The sequence below is a fragment of the Anser cygnoides genome, chromosome 25 (assembly GCF_040182565.1).
Source record: "Anser cygnoides isolate HZ-2024a breed goose chromosome 25, Taihu_goose_T2T_genome, whole genome shotgun sequence".
In the NCBI taxonomy this organism is placed as follows: domain Eukaryota; kingdom Metazoa; phylum Chordata; class Aves; order Anseriformes; family Anatidae; genus Anser; species Anser cygnoides.
The window spans coordinates 4,117,365-4,144,781 of NC_089897.1; the positions used below are offsets into that span (position 1 = coordinate 4,117,365).

A 27,417-nucleotide genomic window follows, 5' to 3' on the forward strand; every position below is an offset into this window, starting at 1 on the left:
AATCCCAAACCTTGGGATTACCCCTCCTGGACCCTCTGGGCTAGCACGAGCATCCTTCCCTGTGCGAGCATCCTTTCCCGTGTGCAGCCACAATAAACATGTCAGATGCACTAAGCCTGCAAGGATCGATTCCCTTCATAGGATCAACAAAGCAATTTGCTGTCTCGGTCTTGTTCTGTTGTGAATAATAAGCAGACATAGAAGCCTGGCCTGTGTAACACCTTGTGCACTTGAAATTTGGAAACCATCAGGGACTGCATAAGTCATTAAAGGCAGGGAGCGGAAAAACACAGAGGGGGAAGGGAGGGAGGGGAATTTCAGCCACTGATCGTCAGCATTGTCTTGTCATGCCTAATCCTTTAAGGGCTCTTCAGGTTCTCAAGTGCTGCAGACAAACAGAGGTGTGAAAGTGCCTCTTAGGAGGAGAAAGAGGGCAGCGCTGGCTGTGCCCCGCGGGGGCACTGAGGAGGTTTGGGCTGCTCCAACGTTCATTGATCCCCTTGGGATATGTGGAGCCTCTCTCCTTAGAGGCTTCCTATTTTAATTTGTCCTCCTGTTGCCCCTCAGGAGGAACAGGCTGATATTTTCTGAGCTTTGAGGAGTGACGTGCAGTGGCACAGAGCTGCAGTCAGCGTACATGCAGCCTCACAGCGCAGGGGGTGCTGAGCAGCTGGGCCACACGGGGAAGGACTTCTCCCTCCCCATAGCTCTGTGGGACAAGGACCAGCTCCCCCAGCATGGCTTGTGCCAGATGGATCCTGCCCTGAGGCAGCAGGACAGGTCTTTTGGGGCCCCCTCCATAACCATCGTGCTCCATCCCATCTGTGGCAGCATGGTGCTTAGCCCTGGCCATCTCCCCACGCTTTCTCTCCATGCACAACCTGCCTCCTGGCTGCTGAGAAGTGTGTTATTCCCCTCCAGACCTACCATCATCCTGCTGGACCCACTAGCACAGCTCATGCTGGTGAGCCCAGTGACGAAAATGCAAGAGCTTCAGCAGCAAGGCACGCAGCAGGCACTGGTGCGCCCACACCCAGGCATGAAGAAGACACACGGCTCATGCCTGGGGGAGCTGATCAGATGCAAAACCAGTCACTGTCACCGCAAGATCCCACGATTAACCCCAAACTCAGAGAAGGGGTACAAGGAAGGACTTGCGCACTTATCAAAACACGCACGTTCCCAGGGCCAGCCCTGTGAGTCCTGCCTGAAAGCCACACGCGACGCACTCAGCTCTCTTTGACAGAGGTATTTTGTCCCTTTTGCTCCCTAGAGTGTTCTCAGCATACCAACATCAGTCCATTAACATTGAACCCAACCCTCCTTCCCCTTAGCAACAGCATCAATATTTATGATGTGTAGCTAATGCAGTCTACTTATATGATTTCTAGGATTTCAGGTGGGAATTCTTTGTACAAAAGACCTCTATTACCTCTCAGTATAGGATGCTGCTGTTCACCTGCAAAACAAGCATTATGGATCTGTGACCTTCCTTTTACAAGCTATTCCATGCTAAAGAGACCTAGCCTGCAGCTGCTTCTCCATCACTGATAATCTAATTGGGAATATAGGTACGAGAAACCCACCTAACACTAATTGCTCTGCTTAGGCAAGTTTCTGTAAGTGTCTGAAAAGGATCAAGCCTATTGATTAATTAACCAATAACCTATATATGGGCTTTGGTGCAAGCTCTGCAGCTGTGTGCTCATGTCGCTCTGCTGCCTCCAGCCACACAAAATGGTGAGCAGGTTGAGTGCTCCGTTGGTTTGTGAGCCTCTTGCCAGGAGGGCTGAAGATGCTGCTTGAAAGAGAGTGATGCGCCTGTAACAGGGCATGGCGAGGAGCTCAGGGGTAGACCAGTAGGGAAGGAGAGAGACTGATGTTGTGGATAAAAGTCTGTTCTTCAGCTATTGAGTAGGGCAAATGTTATAGGGCTGATGACTTGAAGGTGTTAACAAATTCACCAGGCTCTCAAACACTGTGAATAGCCCATGAAGCACCCAAGAGGAGAGTGGTGTCACCCATGCTTGGTGAGAGTAGTTCTCAAGCGTTGGGTGCAGGACACACCGATGTGGAGGGATGAACTGGGTCACAAGGGCATAAGTACACGTGGAGAGACCCTATATACATCCCGGGCTCTTCTCTCCACCCCCCGAGCTGACCCCGAGGCATGGGGTACAGCTGCGGTTTCATGTGCTCTGCTGCTCTTCAGCGAGGACTTCAATTTTTAAAGAGGGTGACCCTGAAAGGGCATTCATGCTTTTGGCAGCAAAGCCTTTCTGCAGCGGAATCTGATTCAGCTCACTGCCTGGTTAGGGAGGGCTGCGGAAAGTTTGTGGGTTTTTGGTTGTTTGTTTTCATATAAAAAGGATATTCAGCAGGAGGGGTGTTTTCAAGTCAAGCAGAAACACTGCTGAGTGTTGATCGAGTCCCATGAGCAATAGTTTTGTTTAGATATGGCCATATAAAGAAGGAAGCCAAATACTTTGTGTGAGCCTGAATAATTACCATGCCTCCCTCGCTCTTCCCTTCCTTGTTTTTCCTGGCATTAAGTCCCTGAGCAACTTCAATGTGGGCCTTACCCTATTGTCCGTTGCTTCTGCTGTCTTCTCTGTACCTTTTAATCCATCTGTGGTTTATGCAGAGTTTCCCACTAATCCCAGAACAAGGTTGCTTTACGACCGCCGTGTGCCAAACAGTATATCCAGCTGGACACTTCTCCTCTAAAGGCACATCTACTGGAAGGCGCTAGGGACAAGGCAGTGGTTATCTGAGTGATGGCCTAAATGATGAGAAATCCTTTAAGGCTCCCCCCCAGGACTTGATGTTTCCACCAGGGCACATCCTTCAGGCTTGAAACTTCTCACTGCTCCAGCAGCACTGCTGCCCTTTTCTATCTAGGGCATCTAGCAGCCAAAGCCCAGGCTGCTCGTTGTTAAAAAACAGTTGACTGATGATTATGCTGCCTCTCTTTTAATTAAAAGCATGGCATTTATAAATCAAAAATATCCACACCGGGATTTTTCCTGCCCTGGTATTTTAAATAATAATTGTTAATTATTAATTATTCATGATTAATGAATGTTTTGCACATCTAAATGTCTTCCTTCCAGACAACACTGTAAAATAGTTTCTTGTAATCACGAGAAATCTGCTGGGCTGGTGATAGCAGTAAAAGTTCTGGGCCGTCTGGGGCTGTGGTGGAAATGCAGGAGATCTTGATTAATATATAGCCAAACTTGCCCCTAGGAAGTGTTCCTTTGGTTACAGAATCACAGAATTGTAGGGGTTGGAAGGGACCTCGAGAGATTATCAGGTCCAACCCCCCTGCAAAAGCAGGTTCCTTACAGCAGGTTTTTTTTTTATTATTTTTTTTTGGTTGTGGGTTTGCTCTTTGAATGTGCTGGGTTATGCAAAGGAAACTGCAGAAGAGTGGTCTGGGGACAGGCACTGCTGCCTGATGGTCCCCCTGGCTCTAGGACCACGCTGTCTTTGTCAGCTCATCAGTTCCTCCCAGGTCACCTCTTCCTTGAAGGATTCACAGCCAAGTTTCAACTTTGCCAAATGTTTGTGCAAGCTCAGTATAAAACCATGGCCTGGTTTCACTAGGACTGGCTCGGGACATTTACCTCTGTGTCACCACAGTGCCTGGGACAAACTGGCTGAGACAGGGCACGGTGCTGCCTGCTGCAGCGATGGGATGTGCTTCCAGCCCAAGAGTGGGCGAGGGAGAGATTGTTGGGGGTTATGGGCATCCTAAAGGCAGTGATTTCCTTCCCCGTGGCTTGCTTTCTGCAGGATTTCTCACCTACGTTTTTGCTTGAGTGACTGCAAGATGTTTCAGCTGCTCTGTTTGCTCCTTGCTCCCATCCAGCAGGCGTGCTGGCAGCAGAAATTGGTGTTTTGCTGCAATCTAGTGGCGTAGTGCATTGAACACGTTCATGGGATTCAGTTCTGGCTGAGGAGAGGTTCCCACACAGGTTTTCCCAGGCTCTGACAGGTACAGCCTGACTTCTGCAGGAGTAAAGAGATATTTGTGTACGTGTGCTCTGGGCCAACAATTCCTACATCAGATGAGAGAAAACAAAAGCAATTACATTATTCTTCATGTTAAGCAATGGAGAACATGGATATGACATGAATAGTTATAGAAAGGTGTTTCAGGAAGTATGATCTTTTAAATTTGCCATCGGGAGAGTGCTGGAAATCATCTTAGGCTTTATGGCAGAGCAACATGACTGACCTCTTGCCTAAAGAGCAGTGGGCTCATATTGGAAATCAAGGAGATGTAAGCTCAGGCAAGCAGGCCTAGACTTTTCCAGCTGAGCAAACTCCTAACCTGCTGGCAATAAATGAGTAAAGGGAAGAATTCAGTGCTCCTTAAGTCTGTAAACTGCTTATGGGGTGTGACGCTACTGAGCTGGGGGCAATGCCACCCTGCCTGGCCCCAGAAGGTCAAGTTCTAGGGGCAAGAGAGGGAAGGATGCTGGGCTCTTGTGTCTGTGATCTTGAAATCTGTCTGGAAAGAGCAGGATCAGAGCAAAGCTTTGTTCACATAGAGCTGCTTAATATTTCATAGCGAGCCGGTGTTAGACACAGAAGTCCCTGGGAACGCCTGGAGCTGTGCACCAGAGACAACTCAGTGGCCTGGTGGCTGCCTACCTGCCTGTCTGCAGCAGGCTTTGCTCTCAGCGGTGCCGGCAGTAGTGTGATCCTCGCCAGGCTGTGAGCACCCCTGGGTGCCCCAGCAGGCTCCCTGCAGCCAGCGTCCCACCGAGTGGCTCCCCGTCAGGTCAGGAGCTGTGAGCCCGGGGCTGCAAACTCTGCAGATCCTTATGTGCACAGCCGTAAGGATCTTTTGTTGTGGAACTAAAGGTAGAAGGAAACCTTTTCCTGGAAATAAGGCTAGAGCACGCCTGGCTGACACCACATAAATCCCTCCATGGGGTGCAGAGCACTTCCCCAGCTGGCACCCAGTTTAGCCCAGAAGCCTCCTTTTCCTGCTCCAGGGCTGCCTGCATGTAAAGTCTTGGAAATTAAATCATCCTTCCCAACAGGCAGCTGTGGCTCTTTGTTATCAGTTTGAGTACTGGAGGCCCTACAGGAGAGAAATAAAGACTGACCACAGAAATACATCTCCTGCTCAGTGCATGAGGTGTTGGAGAGCACCAGCGAGGCGCTGGAGGCTGCCTGAGCGAGGAGGATGGGCACGGATGGAGGCTGCTCCTGCAGAGCCCAGAAAACAGAAAAAACCAAACCCAGCCGGTCCCCGCACCGCTCCAAGGAGGGCAATCGGCTGAAATGCTCCGGGGGATCGGGGTGACACGGGAGCCTAGCAAAGGGGGAGGATTTCTTGGCCACAGCTCCCTGCAGCAACAGGCCTAGCTCGTGTTTGTGGTTCTCCCCTTTACTGGGGCAATAATACTTGCCCTGCTTTCTTTTCCATAAAACTTGCCCTGCTTTCTCTTCCGTCTCTTCTGTGCCTGCCTTGTGCACACAGAAAGCTTCAATCCAGCACCAAGAAACTCATCTTTTCTGATGAGTAGGGAATTTTGCAGGGAATGGGGGAGCCGCTGTCCCAGTTTGCTGCGGACCCTTCCCAGTGCGCCCACAACAGGGGATCTGCAAGAGGCTCTGGGGCAGGACTTAGGGCTGCCCTACACCCCTGTGTTCTGCTGTGGGGCTTTGTGTATGCTGAATGCAACCGTCCTGGAGAGGAAAGAAAACGCCGGTCTGCCGGCAGCAGCAGATGGCAGCAGCGCACAGCGAACCGCAGAGCCGGGCTGGGCTCAGCACCGCCCGGGGGCAGGCGCTGAGCATCGCCCACCAGCACCAGGGGGGATGGAAGCAACAGGTTGGGGGGTTGCATCCTGCTGCAGTTGCAGAGGTTTGGCGTTGCTGGAAGGTGAGGGCTGAGGTCTCTGAAACCGGGTGCTCGGAGCAGAAGGATTCCTTCCCCTCTTAAACGGTCGAGTCCAAAGTCTGTGCTGCGTTGAAAGGGCCCGCATGTTTGCTCTGGCTTAGCAAATAAAAGGAATGGGAGTATTGAAATTGTAGCCTAGATTTTAAATCCTCTGCGCCAATGCTGGAAAAAAAAAATTGCAGGTGCATTAACGAGGCAAGGCAGCGCTGCCAGTGCTGGTGTAGCTACTGACAGGAAGGGCTTTGTGTCCTGTGCTTGCAACTGGGGAAGCACAGGCTGGCTGCAACCATGATTTATGTCCTAGGGGCAAGAGGGGCTGCTGTTCCATTAAAACAAAGTGCCTGGGACGTGCATCCATCACCAGCCTTTCCTGAAGGGCTTGGGTGTCACAGTAGGGCACACACAAATCCATCTTTCCAAGTGCAAATGCTTTAAGGCTGATCAATATTTTCTTCAGAGAGATTGGTTGGAGGAGAGGAACTCATCTAATTTCTCTACATTCCCCTTTCCCTGGTTAACCCCGTTAATTTGATTGCAGTGGATCTCCAGGGAGAAGGCAAAGAGAGGAACCCACCAGGAGCTCCAGAGCGAAGGCAAATACCCAGAGTGGATCTGGCAAGGATCAGAGCCAAGGAGGGAGCACACCACTGCTTCGTCAGAGCCTGCCACGGCTGGGATCTGCCCTGCAGGAAGATCTGGCTCAATAACTGCTGTACATATGTCTCTCTCTGTTGGTAAGGGATGTCCTCCTAGTTCAACCAAATGCTTGCTGGGAAACACCAAGAACCTGGGCCTAGGGTCGTGCTAATTTTAATTGTTAGCTGTCACAAATGTCTTGTGTGTGCAGGATGCAATCTCTTTACATCAGGAAAAAAAAGCTTTTCATCAGAGCTCAGCTCACCTTTTCTTCCAGTGCACCTCCCTGAGGTAGCTACAAAGAGTGAACAAACTTTGGTTCGTACCCCAAAGAATTATTTGCATGATGGAGGCAGGCAGTGCTTTCCTCCTGCTAGGATTCTTCACAAATTCTCTGCAAAGAGACTTCCAAAACCAAGGAGGAATACCTCAGTCCCTTCACAGCAGGCTGCTTTGCAACCAACACCATTAACGGGATGGGACACTTGTAGGAACAAGGCAAAGAGGTAAATTTTGGATGGCTCGGAGCAGCTCCTATGAAGCCCAGCATGCCCTCGAACCCCTCTGGAGCTAGCAGCAATCAGCGTCTTGGAGAAGCACTCAACACAGCTTAAAAGGCAACTCCTGAAGAATGACTTCACAAATTCCTGCCCTAAATATAGCTGTACAATGGGATCCTGGCAGAAATGGCAAAGTGTGGTGATATCTAATGTTTCCAGCGGTGCTCAGCAGCTCCTAAGGGAGGTAAGCCTGTATCTAAGTGACCTTAATAGTGAAAGGGCCTTAAAAGCCCACTTGTGTTGCACTTTGCTGCTGATCCCTCCTTCCTTTGCCGTGTGGTTTGGCTTTGCCTCTGTTTCCTGGCAGCTGGGGCTGGGTGCTTGGAGCTCTGCTCTGCACTGGCTTAGTTATTTTTAATTAATTTATCTTCCTTAATTTATATCAGCTGGGCCGCTGCTCTCCTGCAGCACCTGCTCTCTGGGTCTGGTTTTGTATGACTGTGTCCACTACCCGATAGTAAAACTGCAGCCTGCAGCTCGTTGCCCAGCCCCCAGAGGAAGGCCCTTTCCTCTGGAGGTCCTGTAGGACGCACACACAACTTAGCAGGTGATTTCTTCACTGATGTTCATGGGATAGCAACGTGTGTAAACGCAAGTGTATCTTTTGGGCTAAGCTTTTCATGACAAACCCCGTAAAGGGCTCAAATACATGATGCGCGGCAGCATGTTCAAGGCATGTTGTCTAGAAGACAAGCTAAATCAGCGAGGAGGAGCGTGGTGCTCTGGACCGAAGCTCCCCAACCTCAGCAGAACATTTGTAATGAAATCCCGTAATGGGGATGGCAAGGGAAGTGGCAGGTCCCACTGTGAGCCTTTCCTAGACGGGGGAGGTTTTAATTAAGCTGACGTTTCTGATGAGCAGCTCACCGAAGAGATGGCAGGGCTGCGATGCTGACAGCAGCCTGGCACCCGGCGGGGGCACGCCGCCTTGCAGGCAGCCCCCAGCTGCAGCCGTGCCCCCAGCCAAGCTGCGGGACTTCTGCACCCGCCGTGGGGCAGGGAGGGAGCCGCGCACCTGGGTAACCCCCCGCTCTCGGAAGGACTCGATTTTTCTCCCGAAAAGGCTCCGGAGCCCGGCACCCCCCTTTCCAGTCCCCCCATGCGCTTGGGGTGCCCGGGAGGGCAGAGCCGGAGCCGGGGAGGTGCAGGTGCTAATTAACGGCGCCGCTAAGAAATCCCTCCCCTTCTCCTCCCTCTCTCCCTGCCTCCTCCTCCTCCTCCTCCTCCTCGGGGGCGCGCTCGGCCGCCCGGGAGCGCGCAGTGCGGCGCGGCCGCGCCCGGGAGCGCGCAGTGCGGCGCGGCGAGCCCCGGCTGCGGCGAGCCCCGGCGCTCCCGGAGCAGGTAAGGGGGGCCCCGGGGGGGTGCTGGGCACGGGCACCCCCAGGGCACGGCCAGGGCTGGGGGGGGGGGTCCTCGGCCCCACACCCACATCACAGGTTTGGGTCCCCCCATTTTTTTTCCCCGTTTCCCAGAAATGGGCCAGAGCCGCATGCGGGGGGAGCTGGGTGCTGGGCTCGGGTGTGTGATGGGATTTTTGCTTTTGGGTCATGATATGGTGTATGTGTGTGATAAAACCCTGATGGGTCGGCCCGGGGGGACAGGATGCAGGCAGGGGAATGCAGCTGGGGTATGGACCTTGGTGTGACGGGGCAAGTTTCGGCCCCAAAATCTCCTGGGGGATGCTGCGCCCTGCTCCTTCCCGCTGCGTTTGGGGCCGCATTCGTGTCCTCCTTCTGAAACCCCCTGTGCTGGTAAAACGCATCCCCGGCCTCACCGTGAGGCCTCCGTGGCAGCACCTGGGCTGCGCTGCTGCTGCTGCGTGAGATGGAGCCGGCAGCGCTGGGGATGCTCCGGGGCCGCATGCTCGGGCTGCGCCTGCAGAAGGGCTCGCTGCTATCGATCAGGATCCTGGAGGTGGGGAAAGTGCTGAATCATTTGTACTCCGGCTGTGCTGGCGGTTCGGCTGCTCCCATTCCTCGGGAAATGCTCAGAGACGACCTGCAGAGGCCGAAGAAAAGTCTGCCGGGGGTGTGTGGCTGAGGTGGGAGCACCCTGGGCCCGAAGGAGGCACCGACCGGTGGGGTGGCATCTCCTAAGGTGGCCTCGGCTGCTCCTCGGATGATGGGGCACGGGGAGGATGCACGCCTGCACCTCGCTGAGGCCTCTGCTTGCGGTCGGGGTGTGCGCTACGTGGGTTATGGGGGGATCGAGGGAGGGTTTCTCCAGAAAATCCCCTTCCTCCTAAAGCTGGGCAAGGCCACGTGAGGCTTGCCGCTTGGGTCAGTTTTTCTTTTTCCTTTCGAATGCTGTCTTTGAGATTGTTTTCAAGGTCGGAGCTCTGGAATCGCATGTGGGTTATTGGGCATTTCTGCAATTCAGCCGGAGATGTTTCTGGCTGCTTTTTGGGAGGCCATATAAAAGGCCAGGGGGATGCACATATTGCAGAAAACCTGGAATATTGAAACCCAGCCCAGATGCCTGACTGTCTTAAGATGGATGCTGTGGCAATTTCAGTTTCTGGGGTGCCCCTGTCAGATGCTCAGGACAAAAGCAAGAATCCAGTGACTTTTATTGAGATGCCGACTCCTTTATTGTTGACCATGTTTCTGTAAAATGTCCACCCTTTGGCAGGCAGCTACACTGATTGTCAGCGTGAGTGCTTTGTTTCCAGAAAAGTTCTTTGCGTGGCCTACCCTGAAAGATAACTGCCCAAATTCAGCATCACATTCTTTCTATTTAGGCCAGGCCCTTGCTGACTTTCCTTTTTTTTGTGTAGCTGTAATATGAGTGCAACATAAATAATGCATGGAGGTCTCGTCAGCTGACGAGGATGGGCTCAAGTTGTGAAATTTGAAAATGGACTTTGTTTGCAGGGGTTGAGGTCTAGGGACTGGCTTTGTCTCACTTGAGCTCAAGCCGTGTGATAGTGCTGGTTATCGGGACAACAGAGCTCCAAAATCACCCCTTGAGTCCCATCGGAGATTACCGGAGGCTGCGATGTTCCCTCGGTTTTGTTGCCTTGGCTGTGGCTAGGGATCTGATTTAAACCAAGTCAGTCAATCCAATCATTTCGTCTCACAGCTAATGATTAAATGGAAAATATCCCAGGCTCTCAAATGGTATTAATTCATAATGAATTATTTGCCTAGCTGTGATCTAATTGTCTTCGTGTTTGTGGGTCTTGTGTATAATCGATGCTCCCGCTGGCAAAGTGCCACTGCTGAGGCTTTCTGCAGTGCACAGGCATCAGGAATGGTCGGGTAGCTTTAACTAGAATAGCAAGAAATGAGGCCTAATCCTTCGTATCTGTGCTCCTGACAGCTGTCTGTGGGGATGCTACTCCACGGAGCCCCTGCGTGCAGGTCTTGGTGTGGTTGTACCCCCTAAATGAAGGAGGGCTGGGAATCCTGTGGGTGAGCCTCCAGGCGCAGCCCGTGCAGGATGGCTGGGGAAGGTGCTGAGCCCAGGTGTGAGCAGTAACGTGCTGGGGACTGAGCCTGACTGTAAACCAAGAGCTGCACGTGGAGGGGATTGGGAGAGAAGGAAGAATGCACGTAGACAAGAAGCAAAAAGGCCTTTGCTGCTGCAGAGCTCGTATGCTGATGGGGAATGGTAAAGAGATGATAAAAAGGAGCTGAAATTTCCACTGAAGCAATCCTTGCTTCCAGTGCTCTGGTTTTGGCCTGGCCAGGTGACCTTGTGTCCTTGGGACAAGGCTTGCTGAGTGAATTATTCATGTCCGCCAAGTACCTTGAATCCTTTCCTGCCATCTCTTTAACCCCACTTAGCGGAAATGTGGTGATTACGGTGTGTCCCTAACAAGAGATTGAGACTTGTAGGCAGAGCGAAGGCTTGCACGGGTTCTGCAGAGCTGCAGAGGGCTGTGGCTCCATCTCCTTTTGGTGTGCTCTGGCAAGCAGGAGCCCACAAGTGCAGGGTTCGCACTTCGGGTTGTTAGAGGTGCCTGGGGAAATTAAGCAGCCGGATCCCCGGGACACTTCTGCGGTTCTGATGTGAAGCTGTGAGACTCCAGCAGGAGCTGCTGAAGCTTCCCTCTCGGCACAGAGTTAGTGTGTGTGTGTTGACTTTTATGGGGTTTTAATGTAGTTGTCTCTGCAGCGTCAGGCTATCAAATCTCATCAGCACTTAACCTTGTACGTAGATAAACCTGAACGGCGAGGCAGAGCTCCTCCAGCTGTACTGTTATGGGGCTTCAGAGAGATGGGAAATTGCCTGGTTTCTGTGTGGATGCAGAGGGCGGCTTGTGCAAGTGAAATACGAATGCAGCTACATCACGAGGATTTAAATCCATTACAGTTGTTTACAATTAATTTATCTGAGTCATATATAGAAAATTGGTTTTCATTTGAATAGAAGCAGAACCTGGAAGGCGGCTTCTAAAAATTCAAGAGGGAAACTTTAACTCTGGTGCTTCCCCTTAGAATCTTTTTACTTCCTTGGGTTTAGTTTGCCCTTATCAAAACATTCCCTTGTGTCTTAAAACTGAACAGGCAGCCCCAACCCAGTGCTGTATCCAGGTACAGTTTCTGAAAGGCTTTAGCAAAGCTTGTCAGAGAGGTCTAGCTTGTCTCCCTGCCCCGTGGGTAGCTCCTTTCAGAACCCATTTTCTTTATTTCAAATGTTGTTGGATGACTTCTGCTCTCTTTATGACCTGCTTCAGCAGAGGGAAAAACTTCTATTTATTTATTTATTTTGCCTTTGCTATCCAGGATAGTTGTTACATAATTCTAAAGACCCAGCTCAGAATGAACATGCTTGAAGTTGTTGTTATGCTAAATAATCCCCCCCCCCCCCCCTTTTTTTTTTAAAGCCAGAACTGAAAGAAACCTTGCTGTGTTGTTATGGATTAAAACAGAGGAGGATTTAGACCTCAGCCCTGCTTATGGGGATCACAATTCCTAGTCAATGAGATAGGAGACGAAGGATTAACAACCGAACAAATAGAGATGGTTTTGCATGGCTAAACCAGGTAGAAGTTCCCAAGGATGAAATGCAGGGACAAGTCTTTGCCTTGCCTCTTTTGCTCTCCTCAGTTTGCAGTCCTGGGGACCTCATCCCATCCTCTTGCAGCAGCTGCTAAGGGGGTCCTTTTGTCCTCACTGCTCCCTAGAAATGCAGCTTACAGAGCCCAGCCCAAGGGCACAGGAGAGCAAAGCACTGTGCCCTGACTGCAGGCAAAGCAGGACAAGGAGCAGGACATAGGCCTCAGGGAGGGATCAGAGGCTTTGCTACAAAAAGCAGCACCTGGAGGACCTTTGATAGCACTGCTCTGCCTCTGCTACTCACTTAAGTCTAATCTGAGGGCTGCCTACTTCTAGGGCTGCCACAGAAGTATCCATGATGTAAAGAGGTTGCTTTGTAAAGTCGACGTTCAATCTAGTGTGGCACCAAGCACCTTAAGTCTCGGTGACTCCAGCAGCACCTGGGAGGCTTTGCCAGGTTCATACATGAAGGCCCATGCAGGCTGGGATGGACTCGCCTCCTGCAGCGCTGCTCTTCTTTGTCACAGGCAACAAATAATCTCGTGTTCAAAGCCTGACGTAGGTATAGTTGATATTTACCTAGCATCAGCTGTCCTAGATGCTGCTCTGCCACCTTTGGAAGCAGCACTGATCCTTACAGAGAGCATAACCCAGAGCCTCGATGCAAGCTGCTCCATCCTGGAGGTTCATTTGAATTCCTGGCAGGTTTTCTCCCGCTTCATGCCTCCTTGACAGGAGATTTTGCAGGCTTCCAGCATGGGGAGTGATGGGTTCCTACAGACTTTCTAAGTCACAGCAAGCGTGATACTGTCTCCCTGTCAGCCTGCATATTCTGTTCCTCCTGAAATGCCCTGGCATGGATGGGCAGGGCTGGCAGTTGCAGTGTGAGCTGTGAGGTGGATAGGATTCTCCTTCAATCTGACATAAAATGCAGCAAAGTCCCCTTCCTGCTATGAAATATTTACTTTTCCTAATTATTCCAATGACCTTGAGTATCTCTAAGTTAAAAACAGAATGCAGGGCCTCAAAAAATGGGGAAACTACCAAACAAAGGGTTAGCGCCTTAATGTTTTTCCTCCGTATTATATAGTTTGTCCTTACGGAGGAAAAGCAGCTTTGGCGTTGTGGGCATTACTAAGAGCAGTGCTCTTGACCAAGCATCCAAGCCCTCCTTTTAATTTGCTTGGTGTCCTGATGCTGCCTGTGTTCACTGGGTGCACAAGTAGGATGCACACTCCCTGCTCTTAAAGATTTTTAAGAAAAGATGTTAAGATGTAAGTATTTCCACTTCCCATGTAAATATTTGTTGGACATGCACAAACCCACACATGATGGTATGAGCCTGAGAGAGTATCCCAGCCCCTCATTTCAACAAGGAACGATGTTTAAAGAATGATTTACTCAGGGAATTAGTGAGAAGTGAACGCAAAAGACCTGACCGGAGCTTTTCCCAGAGGAAACAATTCAAGACAACAAATCACTTGATGATAAGTGAATAAATGTTCTGTTATAAGAAATTCAAGTTAAGTCAGCAAAGCAACCTCTGGACAAGAATCCCATGAATGTGGCTACAAGACAACTTTCCCAGCTGAACCACGGGGGTTTGATTTCACGGCGTCACCCAGTCGAGCATTTAGTTCAAGGTCCCAAAGAGCCCTTAGTGCCCGGAACTCAGTCCCACCTGGAGGGAGGGTGCTGGGATTGCAGGCAGGGGGCTCGGGGTGGTTTCGGACCCCTTTGAGTGCTGGGGGTCCGAAGGCTCAGAGCCTCAGGACCTCCGGACTGGCCGCAGCAGTGCGGGGCCGCCGCTCTCCAGGGTGCTGAGCTCTGTGCTGGGAGCTCGCTGCTGCTCCGTCTGCACCCTCCGTGAGAGGGAGGGAGAGGGGATAACAGGCATGGGTTGAAACAAGTGCTGGTAAATGGGTGTAGGGGTGGGGGGAATGCCCCCTCCCTCTCAAGCATGCTGTTGCAGAAGAGGTTAGCTGGAGAGGCCGGGTGCCTCCACTCTTGTTGGATGGGTGTTTTCAAGACCTGTATAGAAATGTTAAGGTTGGAGAAGCCCTCCAAGATCAGCTGGTCCAACCATCCCCTACCACCACTGTCACCCACTAACCCATGTCCCCAAGCACCACGTCCAACCTTTCCTTGAACACCCCCAGGGGCGGTGACTCCACCACCTCCCTGGGCAACCCCTTCCAGTGCCTGACTGCTCTTTCTGAGAAGAAATGTCTCCTCATTTCCAACCTGAACCTCCCCTGGTACAACTCAAGGCCATTCCCTTTAGTCCTATCACTAGTATGGGCAAAGAGCTGAGCAGCCTGGCCTGACCTTATAGCTGGTCCTGCTCTCAGCAGATGGTTGGGCTAGATGACCTGCTGTGGTCCCTTCCAAACAGAATTGTGTTGTGATCCTGCTGCCTTAAGGGTTTCCACCAGCAGGAACCAAACCAAAGCCCTCCCTTTCTGAGTCACTTTGAGCGTGAGCACCTTTTCTCATGTACATAGATGTACAGTTATGAGCATGGCAGTCAAGTAGCTTTTATTGGATATTCATACAGCCTGGGGGTGGGATGGGTGAAGGGTGGGAAATAAATTACATTGCTCCCTTTTCACCCAACAAGCTGAAAAAGTGAAGACCAGCCCTGACTCTTGAGTTGCCCCTGGAAGCTTTGTGTAGTCTGCTCGATGAATGAGGAGCTGCCCGTGCTCTGGTATGTGAGTGGTGAAAAATGCCATTCTTCATAAAGAAATTTGGCTGATTACTACTTGGAGACAGCCTGCATCTTGTTCCACAGGCTCTTAACAGTTCCTCAGTAGGGTATGGTACCATGAGCCGCCTTGCATTTAATTACACAGCCCTGTTTGTGATAGCTGGGAGAGTTACTAACAGGCCGAACAGCACGGCGTGGCTCTGCAGTTGATAAAGACACATCTGTATGCTGAGCTGTGCCCTTATTGAGTTAAGGGCACAGAAAAAGCTCTCTTTCTTGCTGTCACTTAAATGGTGTCAGGATTCGTGAAATCTTGCTTTCAGATTCCCAGCAGACCCAGCAACAAAGCCTGCTTGTTGCAAGCTCATTGGCTTCTGTGCGAGTCCCTGTGACGTGCTCACAGATGTGTGCAAGCCAGTGGGAGGGAGGGGGATGAGAGAACCGAGGCTTTGTAGCCGTGCACGTGTGGCAGCATGCACGGGACCCCTGAAGCTCCTCTCAGGCCAGCCCTGCCTTCATGATGCTTCTGGCATGCCCCAGACCGTGTTTGGGCACTGTCCTTCGGAGCAGTCTTCCGTAGTCGAATTGCAAGTCCTGCAGCATGTCTGGGGACTGAAGTCGTGGCTTGTTCTCACTTCTCCCACTGCAAATTCACGATGGTGTGGCCAGGTGGGATTTGATGCCCTCTGCAGTGAAGCTATTCAGATGAACATGCACTGAGAACAACATCCGGAAATATGTGTCAAATCAACCTACTTAATAAACTGATAATCTTATTTTCTCCTTCCGCTGCATCTAGTGAATATGGATTTTATATTAAAATATCTAAGGCTGAACTTTCTGTCAAAACTAAGTGGTTCCTTCCATGTGCCCAGGAAAACTAAACTTAGTTAATTCACGCATGAACTGATATAAAAATACAGGGGCTGCTCTTATTATGAGACAACATCTGTGTGGTAAAAGAGCCCTTCAAAGTCCTGTTGCACGTCAGAGTCTGACATCTGCCATTGGCAGGTCTGGTGTCCAGATGCCAAGGCCCACAGAGTTTTGTTCCCCAGCTATATCAGCAGCTGCGTCCGCGGCTATGTGTTTTGGCTGACCTCTTCTGAATTCTGACCATGGTGGCAGCTGTGAGGCTAATCTGGCAGGAGCTCAGTACAGCAGGCTTCTCTCTAATGTCACATTTCGGGTACCGCTGTTTCCTCATCTGCCTCACCACTCTATACTTTCTCTCCAAGACCATCCTTCCTACAGAGCTTTGGTTTTTGAACGGAGGTGGGACTGGTTCCCGTGAGTGCTAGAGGAGCTGGGGAGCCTTTGCTTTCTTTCTGGCAGATTTTTACTCAGGAGATCTCTACGTTTGCTCAGCTGGCATGTTTTTTTTTCTTCCTCCTAGCTTGGCTTGCAAGACAAACAAATGTGAATTACATTTATGTCCATAAAATGGCCATGATCGCACTAATATGGTTAAAAGACATCTTTATCACAATTAGGAGAGGAGTTAGGGACCTGTGTAATAACAAATAATTCTCTGACTGCGGAACTTAGATCAAGTGGCTGCAGGAAGAGTTTATTTCAGTTCAGCACAGGGACTGGGCTCATCGCTTCTGGGGAGGGCTGGCACCTCTCTGGGAACGTGTAAGTGGGGAATTAATGTAGTCTCAGCTCTCTCCTTGGCATCCAGTTGTTCCCAAGCACCTCCTACCTTGGGAATTAACTCGCTGCCATAGACGCTTCCCCAAAATCATGTTTGTAATGGCAGTTACATAACACACAATAGCACGGTCCTTTTGTGGGAATCGAGCTTGCTGTAACCCACGAGGTAGGGTTTGGGTGGGGAGGGAGAAGGACGGGAGTCCTTGGTTGAAGGGACCAGTCAAAGCAGGAGAGCCTGAGAGTGAATTTTAAATAAATGTATTGCCTCTTAGACTGAGCAAACATATAATTAACAATAAGATAACAGGGCGGTTCTACAAGGCAGCTAATTGCATTTTCAAATGTCAGCTTGTCAGCTCTTATTTAGTCTTCATTCAATCTGGCCTTTGCCAGAGCGGCGTCTGGTTTTAAATGGCATTTCCCTCTCCTCGCGCTGCTGAAGGACCTTCTTCCTCGTTCTCAGGAGCCTCTGGTAGGCCAGCTCCTGCTTTGCTATACCTTAGACGTGATTTTGTTTGCTGGAATTTGATATTAACGTGTTGAGTTATGTTACAAAATAATCTTTGTGGGGTCGGAAAAACCACCACCGCAACCAACAGGAGAGTCCTGCATGGTATCTGGGCTCTTGGGAATATTGTGGTTGTCTGTTGTAAATGCACCGCTGTTGTCCCCAGGATGGAGCAGGGGGCTGGTGGCCTTCCTCCTGCTGCAGGTGACGTGCTGCCACCGCGAGGCTCTCCTGCAGCAGGAGGAAGGAGCCACCGCCGAGCAGAATTGCTAGCCTGGGGGGGAGCGAATGGAGCGAGCTCCAGCCTGGGGAGCGGGGTGGTGCTGAGCTCCGAGCACCACTTACGGCCCCTTCTCAGCGCTATGCTGGAGCTCGCTGGGCCCAGGAAGGCAGCGAGGGAGCCGGTGAGACCTGCGCTTTGTGAGGTCGGCTTCTGTCCGCTGATGTCAAGGTGGGTGCCAGGGATGCCTTGGGAGGAAAGAAATTCATGGGGCTTCCTCCGCTTGCTGAAAGCACTGCTGATGTGTGGCTGTGTTCCCTCACCAGTCCTCCGAGTGACAGCGTGGCCTCCTAAAAATACATCTGATTAAGGTAAAAGGAGGGTAACGATGTGTGACCCTGCAGAAAGGGGATGTTCCAGGGAAGGACAAAGGAGGGGTGACAGCCCTCTCTCTTCTCAGCCCTTTTGTTTTCCTGAAACTGCCCCTTAAGTGATGTGCTGTGAGCTGAGGAGGTGAGGTGGGAGTCCAGCCCCTGTGCTGGCACCTTACAGGCCTCGGTGCAGCTTTCACAGCACGGGCTTTGTGCCGGATCCGCTCTGGGCTGGTGGGCAAGGAACTGAAGATATTTTTGTAGTTACTGCGGCCTAGCGGCCATGGTGCAGAGAATGGCCTGTCACCAGCTGCTTGGTGCAGTCCCGAGGACAAATCTCGGGGCGACTGACACGTGGCGTGCTCTGCTGCAGTCAGCTGCTCCCTGCCGCAGGTCCCTGCGGGCCTGGAGGTGCCGTGCCACAAGTGGGCCACGTCTGCGTGCTGGCGTGCTCGTGTGGGACAGGGCAGACCAGGGGGTACACGGGGTGGGTTTCTAGGGCCTTCCCACTGCACGGTGCCCCTTGGCTGTGCAGAGGTCGCTGCCTTTTAATGGAGACGTATTTTGAGCCACTTTGCCGAAGCATTGCTGTGTACTGGGGTTGAAGCAGCCAGGCAGGAGTCCTACGGAGAAAACGTCCTCAAACAGGAGGAGTTAATGAGGGGAAAAGAGAAGCTCCCAGTTTTCCCCATACAACTTTATCCTGTGGTTGCAGGGTCTATTGTGGGTGTGAGGGTTTGCGGGCAGCCAGACCCAGCAAATGGGGAGAAGTCTGAAGTGTGCCTGTGGGCAAGGAGCAGGGGGGTGTCCAAGCTCCACGCTGCCCCCAGGGAGGGCGAGGAGCTGGCTCCCACTCCCTCAGCAGCCCCCCTGTGCCACTGGGAGCTTTGCTGCATCCCACAGGGGAAGCACTCCGGGCAGCCACGCAGCAGGTTGCTGTCGCAGGAGGGTGTTTAACCCGCGCTGACCAGCGGGCGCGTATCATGGGCAGAGATTAGCATCATCCCCGTGTTTGAGACAGACAGCACATACACAGCGTCAGCTCCAGCCACCCGCGGCCGCCACACAGGGCGAGAAGCAGCGTGTCACTTCCACTTAGCGCAGCCTGGGACAGCGTCCTCGCGGCTGACCAGCCCTTCGTGCCCACGCCGCCCCCCCCTCTGTGTGCTGGGCTCAGCCTGTGATAAGCAGGGAAATGGCACTAATGAACTTTTCAGTGTCTAATCCCTGACATGCTTAGGCAGGGGTGGCGTGACTTGACTTAAGGGAGGCTTTGGACTGCTCGTGGTGGCAGAGAGCATCAGTGGAGCTAATGCTACCTAGCGGAGGCTTGGAGGCTGAGAAGTGCTTGGCGCAGCTGTGTGCAGTCACGTCGGGGGTATGCGCCGCGCTCCCTCTGCTGCAACAGGCAGAGGTGCTTGACAGAGGGAATTCCCAGGAGAAAATCAAGCTGGTCTCTGGTGTGCTGGAAACCCTCAGAGCTGCCAGTCCCCAAAACCAGGGCACAGCGTCACTGGGTGGTTTTGCCCCTTTGCAACCTCCTGGCCATCCCCAGCAGCGATGCCCCACACTAGGTGCAGGGGGAGGCTTTGCCTTCATGCTGCCTGTTGCTGGAGCAATGGGGTATCTGGGTGAGCAGCCCAGGGCAGTGCACTTGTAGCCATCTGGGGACGCGAGGTCCCAAATTGCCCCATTCCCCAGCCCTGGCAGGCTAAGGCCATCTTTTCCCTTCTGGCATGGTGGGGATGAGCTGGGTGCCAATTCCCAGCCACTATCCATGTTGCAGAGACTGGCCTATGTTTCTCCTCATGTCAGGAAACCTGGAGGTGCTCTAAAAGTACTGGATTAGCACAAAACATTCAGTTTGTGGCTGCTGAGTATATTAAAATACTGCCCTTGCCCGGCTCAAGCCAACGTATGTCAACTGATTTACAGCAAATCCTGGTTCTCAATCAGAATCTCTTGCAAAATGAAGCAGCACGGGGAAGCAGCAGGGATGTGGTGCGTGCACAGCCACGGGAGCTGCGTGCCAGGGAGCAGAGAAGTGCAGTGAGAGCACGGCCTGACGCTGCCTATTGTCCCGCAGAGCGGGGTCCGCAGAGCTGCGCTGGCGATGCTCCCTGCTATTGATTCCGAGCAGATGTTGAGATGTGGGAAGGCAGATGGAGCCCCACGGCGCAATTACCTCCCACAATGGGGTGGGCAGCATTGGCCAGATGTCATATGGGGACGGGGTGGCGGTTCGGGGCCGGCCGGGCTGGCTCTGGCCACGGGATGCTGTGAGCCTTTGCTCGCGAGCTTGCTGCAGAGGGGGATTTGTCTTTAGAATAAACACAGTTCAGGTCTCAGGCAAACTGCATCTGACACCTGAGTAAAATCCTAATTGTCCCGGTGCCGAGGGACCCAGCGCAGCTCGGAGCAATGTGTGCCGTCGTCTTTCTATTTCTGAATCGCAATCTGTGACAAATCCATAGTCATCTTCAACATCGGGCTCTAGAGGGCAAAAGAAAGGCTTTTGGAGTTTGGCTGCCATCAGCATGTGCTCGTGCCTAATTATAGCCTGGCGCTGGCAGCTGTGGCTCCATCCCACCACTGCTGGCTGCAGCAGCGCAGCCCCTGAGTCCACCCGGTACGAGAGCACGGGCCCTGTCCTGCTGCTCAGCCCACGTCCTCAGCACCCCAACGCAGATCTGGGCTGTGGCCAAAGCCCCATTCTCAAGTGCTTTTTGGGTGCAAAGCACCCGCTGGTCCTGCCTTGTAGCTGGGAGTGCTGCACGGAGCCAGGGGTGCAGGCAGGATGCGGCCAGAGCTGGCACGTGAGGAGTTTCTAAGCTAGAAAAGATCACTGAAATGAGAGCATAGCTGCCTCCGGGACCCCAGGAGCTGAGTAGCTATGGCTCACAAGCAGGCTGAAGATGTGTTAAACTGTTAATTGGGACTTTTGGAGGGTTTTTAGAATATAGCCTGAAGTATTAATGAGGCAGATGAAAGGCGTTTTCTTCCTGGAGAGGAGCTGGGGCAGGAGAGGAGATGATTTGCCTTCGGTTACGGGTAAGATGAGATTCCTGGGTTTCCTTCTGTGCTCCCACCCCTTCCTCATGCCTCCTGCTCTCTCTGTATCATGGCACTCTGTGAGGAGCCCCATAAGGAGGGACAGCAGGCAGGAAAGCATTACCGAGAAACTGCACCAAGTACAAGTACTAGAAAATAACAACCGCTTTGTCTTTGCGGTTTCCTTCACAACAAAGACAGGAGAGATATCTGGTTAATTTATTCTGGTCAGAAACTTTGCAGGATCCCCACACTTGACCTGTGTGACTGCGGGAGGTTTGCACGGCTAAGCAAGCAGAAGGCAGTGCTCTGTTAGCTCCTGTGTGCTGCCATTTCAGGGAACAAGAAACGCATCTTGTTTGATAAACAGCTTTATGCTAAGCTAGATCGTTTCCCAGCTGCCATCCTGGGCATGTTCAGTGCCTGATAAAGCACCAAGTGAGGTCTGTGCAAGGAGTTGAGGATTTTCCCTGCCCTCGCTGCTGACTTGTGGGCATTCACCCCATGAATGCAAACCGCCAGCCCCTCTCCGGCAGCTAATTATCCTTGAAAAGTGACGGCTTCTAAAAGCCTCTTTGGGCTCCTCTGGGGGGAAGGAGGAACCAGCTACAGTGGACTCTCCTTGCTCAGAACAAGCCTGTAAGCAATCAATGGGATTTCATGGATCCTGAAAAGAGAGCATGGCTCGTCTTCCCTGGGGAGCCTCTGTTTGTCCTCATTATTCCCTATCTTCCAGGCCTGCAGCTAGCACTGGCCGCAACTTAAAGCAATAGAGATATTGGGCCGAGCTAATCCCCAGTGGCTTCAGTCATCAAGCAGGGATGATTTTTTGCTGGCAGCGAGCCCTGCTTCTGACCACCCACCACTATATGCTGAGGCCATCGCCTCCTGCCAGGCTCGGTGTCCCTTCCAGGGCGCCTCCTGACGTGCTTCTTGTGTGCCCATCGCCAGCAATAGCCTCTGCTGTGATGGGAAACCTTCAGCAATTTGATCGTGTGAGTGTGCTGCTGTAAAGGTCAGGATCAGGGATTATCAGCCAAGATTTGGGGTCAGGGAAGTGTCCTGGGAGCATCGCTAGGCGATGCCACACGGACACTGCAGCCTCCGGCAGCCGCAGCCCCATCAGGAGGAGCAGACGGAGCCAACCCTGCTCCCAAACGAGGTGGGCACACTGGCAAGGCCAGACCTCGTAATTCTCGGTGCTGGGCGGGCACGGGGACTGAGTGTGCCTGAACGACTGCAGCAGCCATGGAAATGTTGCTGATGTCCTCAGCAGGCTGCTCCGGTCACTGTTTCTGCAGCGTAGCCCCACGCCGTGTTCATTTTCTTTGGTATCCTGATGGGTCAGCTCGGGACCTGCCTCAGGCATCTTTGCAGATTAAAAGAAATTCAGCTCTTAAACTCAGATTTTACTTATGCCTCTTCAGTGTTTACCCCACGAGAGGCTGGATCATGTTTTAATTTCACCAGACAGCAGGAAAGCATTGCCTGGGTACTGAGGAAAGCAGACAGAAGTACTAATCGGATGGCAGGAATGGAGCTTAGGGTTTCAAATCCAGAGGCCCCGTCCCGCTCTCATTGTCCCATTGCACTTCCCCCTTATCCTTCTCGTTTCCAGCCCCCCTCTAATTTTCTCATGGTTTGAAAGCTGTTTGGGATCGCCGGCTTCCCCTTGGGCATTGCCCGATCTGAATAATCCGGATCAGCAGGGCTGGCCGTGTAATTAACCCGGCAGCGACTCTGGCTTAATGAGAACCGCAGGCAGCGGAGTCGGACCGAGATCGGTTTCGTGGTGCCTACGATGCCCTTTGATGGGGGAGGAAGGATTCGGGGGTTTATTTGGACTGAACTTCATTGGGTTTGTGATTAAATTAGCTGTCACAAGTAACACTGATCAGCTGCCTGAGGCTTACAGTTATCGGAACTGTAACTGTCTCTAAAGGGTAAGTTTTGGAGCACTGTTTTTTTTTGGGGGGGGAGGATTGTGCCCTCTTGTTTGCGGAGATAAGAACGCACCCCTTGGCATATGGCATCCAGCGAGCAGTAATAACAAGTGCTGGGAGAGGAGAGCCGGAAAGCCGTGGGGATATTGCTGTGTTTGCTCCAAAATATCAGGTTCTTGGTACATCCGAGCTGGGAGGAAGATTCAGGTTCTTGGTACATCCGAGCTGGGAGGAAGATGCGCCCTTGGAGGGCACCTTCGGGCTCCGGGAAGCAAAACCAAAGCGTTTTCTTAAAAAATGTCACCCACGCTCCCCCGGGGCTTTGACCCCTTAGCACCGCCGCCTCTGGAGGACGGCCAGCACCGCAAAGACTTTTCTGCTCGCACCCGTTTAATCAGGAAAATGGAAATAGCGTTTTAATAAGATGGTAATGAAGTTGTGGATCAGATTGGTCAATTCCTCATCTGAAGCTACAAAGGGGAGCTTTGTTGTTGTTGTTTTTTTTCCTGGGGTTTATCGCTTCTGTTCTTGCCTGATTAGTCATAATCTTCTGCTGCCCTTCACGGGGAAACCCCCTTTTTTATTCCCTGCAAAAGTCTATACTTAAGTTTGTGTGCAGTCCCCCAGGGAAATCAGGCCACCTATATTTCATTTAGTGACTTCAAACAATTAACCTAACAAAGATTCCTCTCCCCCCCCTCTCCTTCCCCCATCTGTTTCCTAATTACCAGAGGAACTGGGATGCATATGCGGGCTGTGCTCATTTTTTAATTAAATCACCTCTCTTCGACGTTTTGTGGCCGGCTCTTTAAAAGCTGTGACTTGCTACTGGGAAAACAGCGAAACGCAGGATGTGCCGCGAGGGCGAAGGAGCCTGAAAAGGATCCGAGGTGCAGATTTGGGGGATTTTTTCACGTCAGGGCTGGATTGAAGAAGAACTTCAGCCCTTCTCTTGTCTCGGACCGGAGAAATGGATGGGAATTTTGACCTGACGGCTCAAAGCGAGTTTTCAGTGTTTTCCACCCACAGCTGGTGGAAGCGTGGGCCCGGGAAGCGTTTCTGGGGAGGGGGGAGCGATCTGCCAGCTCTCCATTCAGAAAGGAAAATCCCACGTGTCCCCGTGTCCTGGTACAGCCTGTCCTGCGGAGTCAAAGGCCCCTCTCGGTGATGGTGCATCCGCGCTGGTGTTACTGGGGGAAGCACAACGGTGCTGCAGTGGGGGTCTCACGGGGGTTAATGCCCCCCCGGTGCAGGGTCTTGCTCCCTGCCCTCCTCCCTGCCTGCCTACCCCATGCCTTTTTACTTGCCCTCTGTTTTACCCTGGCTTGCCCCCCACCATGTCCTGACCCCCTTTGTGCCGTGGGGAATGTGATGAGGAAAAACCATTCACGTCTGGCTGCTCAGCACCCGCTGCTGGTGCTTGGGGTGCATGGAGCTGAGCTTGGCCCCTTCCCCGAGTCGCCCCCCTCGCAGCCCGGGTACCGCTGCGCCCCAGCTGACCCCATCCTGGGGGAAAAAGCTTCTCCCTTGGCAGCTAGAGTCTGGCTGGCAGCAAAGCATTTAACTGCGAGAGGTGCCATTAATTATACGCAGGGCAAGGCTGGTGCGGGCTGCGTCGAATCCTGCTGGGAGGTAATTACCAGCTCCCGGGCTCCGAATGCCTTTGGTGCGCGATGCTGCACGAGTTAAGCATGCAGCTGCTGCGGCTGCACACCGGCTCTCGGGCTTGAGCCTCGCAAGGCTCAGAGAAATTCCTCGCCAGCAGTGCCAGCAGTGCAGTAAGTGATTCAGCAGCGCGGCAGGAGCGAAGCGGGTCTGCTCCGTTTGCTTATGCTCGCGGGGCGTTGTGCCATAGTCTTGTGGTGTGCAGAACGGGTCTGGCACGGCCACTGGGGTGGGTGAAATCGGGCACCAGGTTGGGACACCTTGCACCGGGCGTGCAGACTCAAGGATGCTTTGTGTTCGGGGGCAGGAAGGATTCGCAAGAGCTGTTTGGAGCCTGGCTCTGCAGCGCGCTTTGCGCTTTCTGCACTGCGAGGGTTTCAGAGCTCCCAAGTGAGTTTTTGTTGTTTGTAGCCACAGCGGGGACAAGCCCAGAAAAGCCGGTGCTGTCCATGGGTTGGGATGGAGTGTGTGTGCTCCGAATGTGCGCCAGCTCCTCCTCAGCTCCTCGTTTGACCTGGACCATTTTGAGCTTTTGAGCCTTCATCTTGTGCTTTGCAGCAAAGAACATTCTTGGCAGCACCTGTGAGGTCTGCGTTTCGGGGATGTCAGCACTGTGGCTGCAGGGCAGGGGGGGCTTCACCAAAATCGCTCTCTGGCACTTCAAGGTGGGTAGCAGCGGAGCTGGGGCTGAGCATCCCGGGAGCTGCCCAAATGAGCGTGTTGGATGCTGAGGCTCCCCGCGACTCTCCTCGCCCTTCCGTACCTTTACTGGCGCCATTTGCAAGCCTGTAAAATGAGAAGCTGCCGCTGGTAAGGGGGGCAAAAAAGCTGAAATGCTGGTGAAATGCTTTAAAATCTCTGGCTTGGAAGTCTCCGTCCGTGGGCTCTCCGGCACCCGCGGGAGCTCTGCTCTCTGCCTTGCCGGCCGTGCAATGCGTGAGGCTGTCACATCGCTCCCGGCGGGGCTGGAACAAAAGGAAGCTGCATCTGGGAACAAACCCCCCCCCGTCCCGGCGGTGCTGGCGCCCAGGACACGGGGACAGGCCCTGGCTGGCACTTGAGCCCCCTCCCTGCTGGCGTGGGGGTGGCAGGGGACAGAGTGGGCAGTGTCCTGCGCTGCAGCTCCTGCGTTATTCATGAGGGAAATCCAGCAAGAGCAGGGAGGAGAGAGTCGGGGTTATTAATAACTGCTATTGTGCCTTCTGCTGCTCGCCAGCCGGCGGGGCTGGGGATAACACAGCCCTGTGTCAGGCAGGGGCACGGGGGGGACAAGGGGAGGATGCTCTGCAGCAGTGCAGGAGGTGCTGGCACCCTGGCACATGGCTGTGAGGGCTGGAGGAGCCTGAGCACCCTCACCTGAGCTCTGGAGGGGAAAACCAGGTCTTAAATGGGAGAGGCATGGGTAGGCAGCTCCCTCCCTGCCCTCGGAGCCGCTTGTAAGGAGGTGGGGTGGAGATGGCACCCTGGCAAAGCCTCAGGCACCGAGACAAAAGGCGTTTGCAGTAGGACGGGCAGGAAAGTCTGCTCATGCCTCCTGCTTGAGGGCCCCCCCGGGGCACGAGGCGAGTCACCAGGGCTGGGCATCTGCAGGGCTGGGCGTCTGCAGCTCTGTGGTGCACCCGTCCTGCTGCAGCACCCGACTCCCCCGTGCAGCCCCTGCTCCTCCGACCACCTTTTGCCCTGTTGGGATGCTGCAGGGGTAAGCTAACTGGGTTTTCACCTGTCATCACAGTGTGTCCTCTGACCTTCTGGCTTTCCCTTCCTTTCCAAGCCACGCAGGGCTGACGTGTGCGTCGAACGCCTTCGCTCCTGCTCTCGGCGCCGCTCGTCACCGGGGCGCTGACGCTGGGCCTGGATGGAGACAGCCCGATCCTCTGCGGGGGGAGGCTGGGCAGAGAGCAGCGCTCATTGGAAGTGCGCGTTGGATTTGATTAGGATGTTTCTCTTTTAATCCAGAGAGCTACAGAGCAAGATATAAAAGCGTTACCCTGGCTGCTTGGGTCATTAACAAGCCTTTTTTTTTTTTTTTTTTGCAAAAGGAGGTGGTGGAGCTGCAGCAGCCCAGGTGTAAGCTTAGCGCAGTCAGGTCCGTCCCGCTCCTTCGCACCCTGCTGTGGTTTCGTTTGGGTCCCGCTGTGCAGACGTGGGAAGGGGTCGTTCCACAGGACCCGTGGGTGCCCCCCACCCACCCAGGGTGCGGGCGCTGAGCCGTGGGAGCAGAGCACTGCATCCCGAGGCGATGGTAGGAGGCGTTGAGGCACCCTGCAGCCTCCGGGCGTGAGTCAGGAGAGAACTCCTCGGGGAGGTGATTAGCGTCCTCCCCACTAACTGTGCTGGGCCTTTTCATTACCTTTTAATGGCAGGCTTTGTCGGCTCGGCTGTGCCCAGCCCCTCCTTGCAGAGGGACGTTCAGGCTCTAGCAGCCCTCAGAAAGCTCCGTGCACCTCACAGAGTGTCTTTGGAGGAATGCAGGAGGCGTGCACTCGCTGGTGACCTGGAAATCTGCCTCTCTGCTCTCCTCCCCCCTGCCAGGTGATCTTGGGAGCTGGGGTGTCCAAGGAGGATGCAGTTGCATCTTGCTTGTCCCTTCCTGGCATGCAGATGCATCCTTTCCTCCTCCCTGAGCTGCTCCAGGTCTCCACGCAGCCCCCAGGTGAGACGGTTTGGGTGCAGCTGCAGCCGGGTTGCTCAGGAGGAGCCGTGTTGAGTTACACGCATCAGACTTAGCTGCCTGTGGCTGTAACTTGGTCTGATTAAAACGGGAAACCTCTTGAACGATTCACAGGGAAACCCATCCAAATACCCCAGTAACAGCAGCCGCGTTGGTTGCTGGCTTGTTTTCGGAGCAAATTCCATGGAAATCTGTTGGGGGGAGCGTCCTTCCTGGTCCCAGAACTGGCTGCAGGTCGGTCTGCCCAGCATGTAGCCCAGGTGTGGGACAAACCCACCTCCCTCCCGCCCGCGAGGCGTCTGATATTGGGAACGCAGAAAAGGAAAGCTCTGGGTAAGCTCAATTTGGCCGCGTCTTGGGTTCCCTCTCCCCTTGCCCTGGCATCTTTCTTTCCATACCATGACCGCACAGCCCCAGAGCGGAAAGGCAGCTCCGAGTTATAACCCCAGGCTCACGCAGAGCCGCGGCAAAGGAGAGGCAGGAGCCACTGGCCACCGTGG

General features: G+C 53.2%; 1 protein-coding gene across 20 annotated transcripts in view; it reads left to right on the forward strand.

Annotated features, from left to right (window-relative positions):
- The first annotated feature begins 7,280 nt into the window (after nucleotides 1-7,280).
- NFASC (neurofascin) overlaps nucleotides 7,281-27,417 on the forward strand; it is an 87,354-nt gene continuing 67,217 nt past the window's right edge. For 10 of the 20 annotated variants that reach the window (XM_048070850.2, XM_066983217.1, XM_066983218.1 and 7 more), the window contains exon 1: nucleotides 8,332-8,460. The gene's annotated coding sequence lies outside the window, so the exon portion shown is untranslated. Of the gene's footprint in view, nucleotides 7,304-8,330; nucleotides 8,461-17,453; nucleotides 17,588-27,417 lie in introns of those variants that run through there. The other 10 variants (XM_048070839.2, XM_066983215.1, XM_066983216.1 and 7 more) reach the window with 3 other exon arrangements.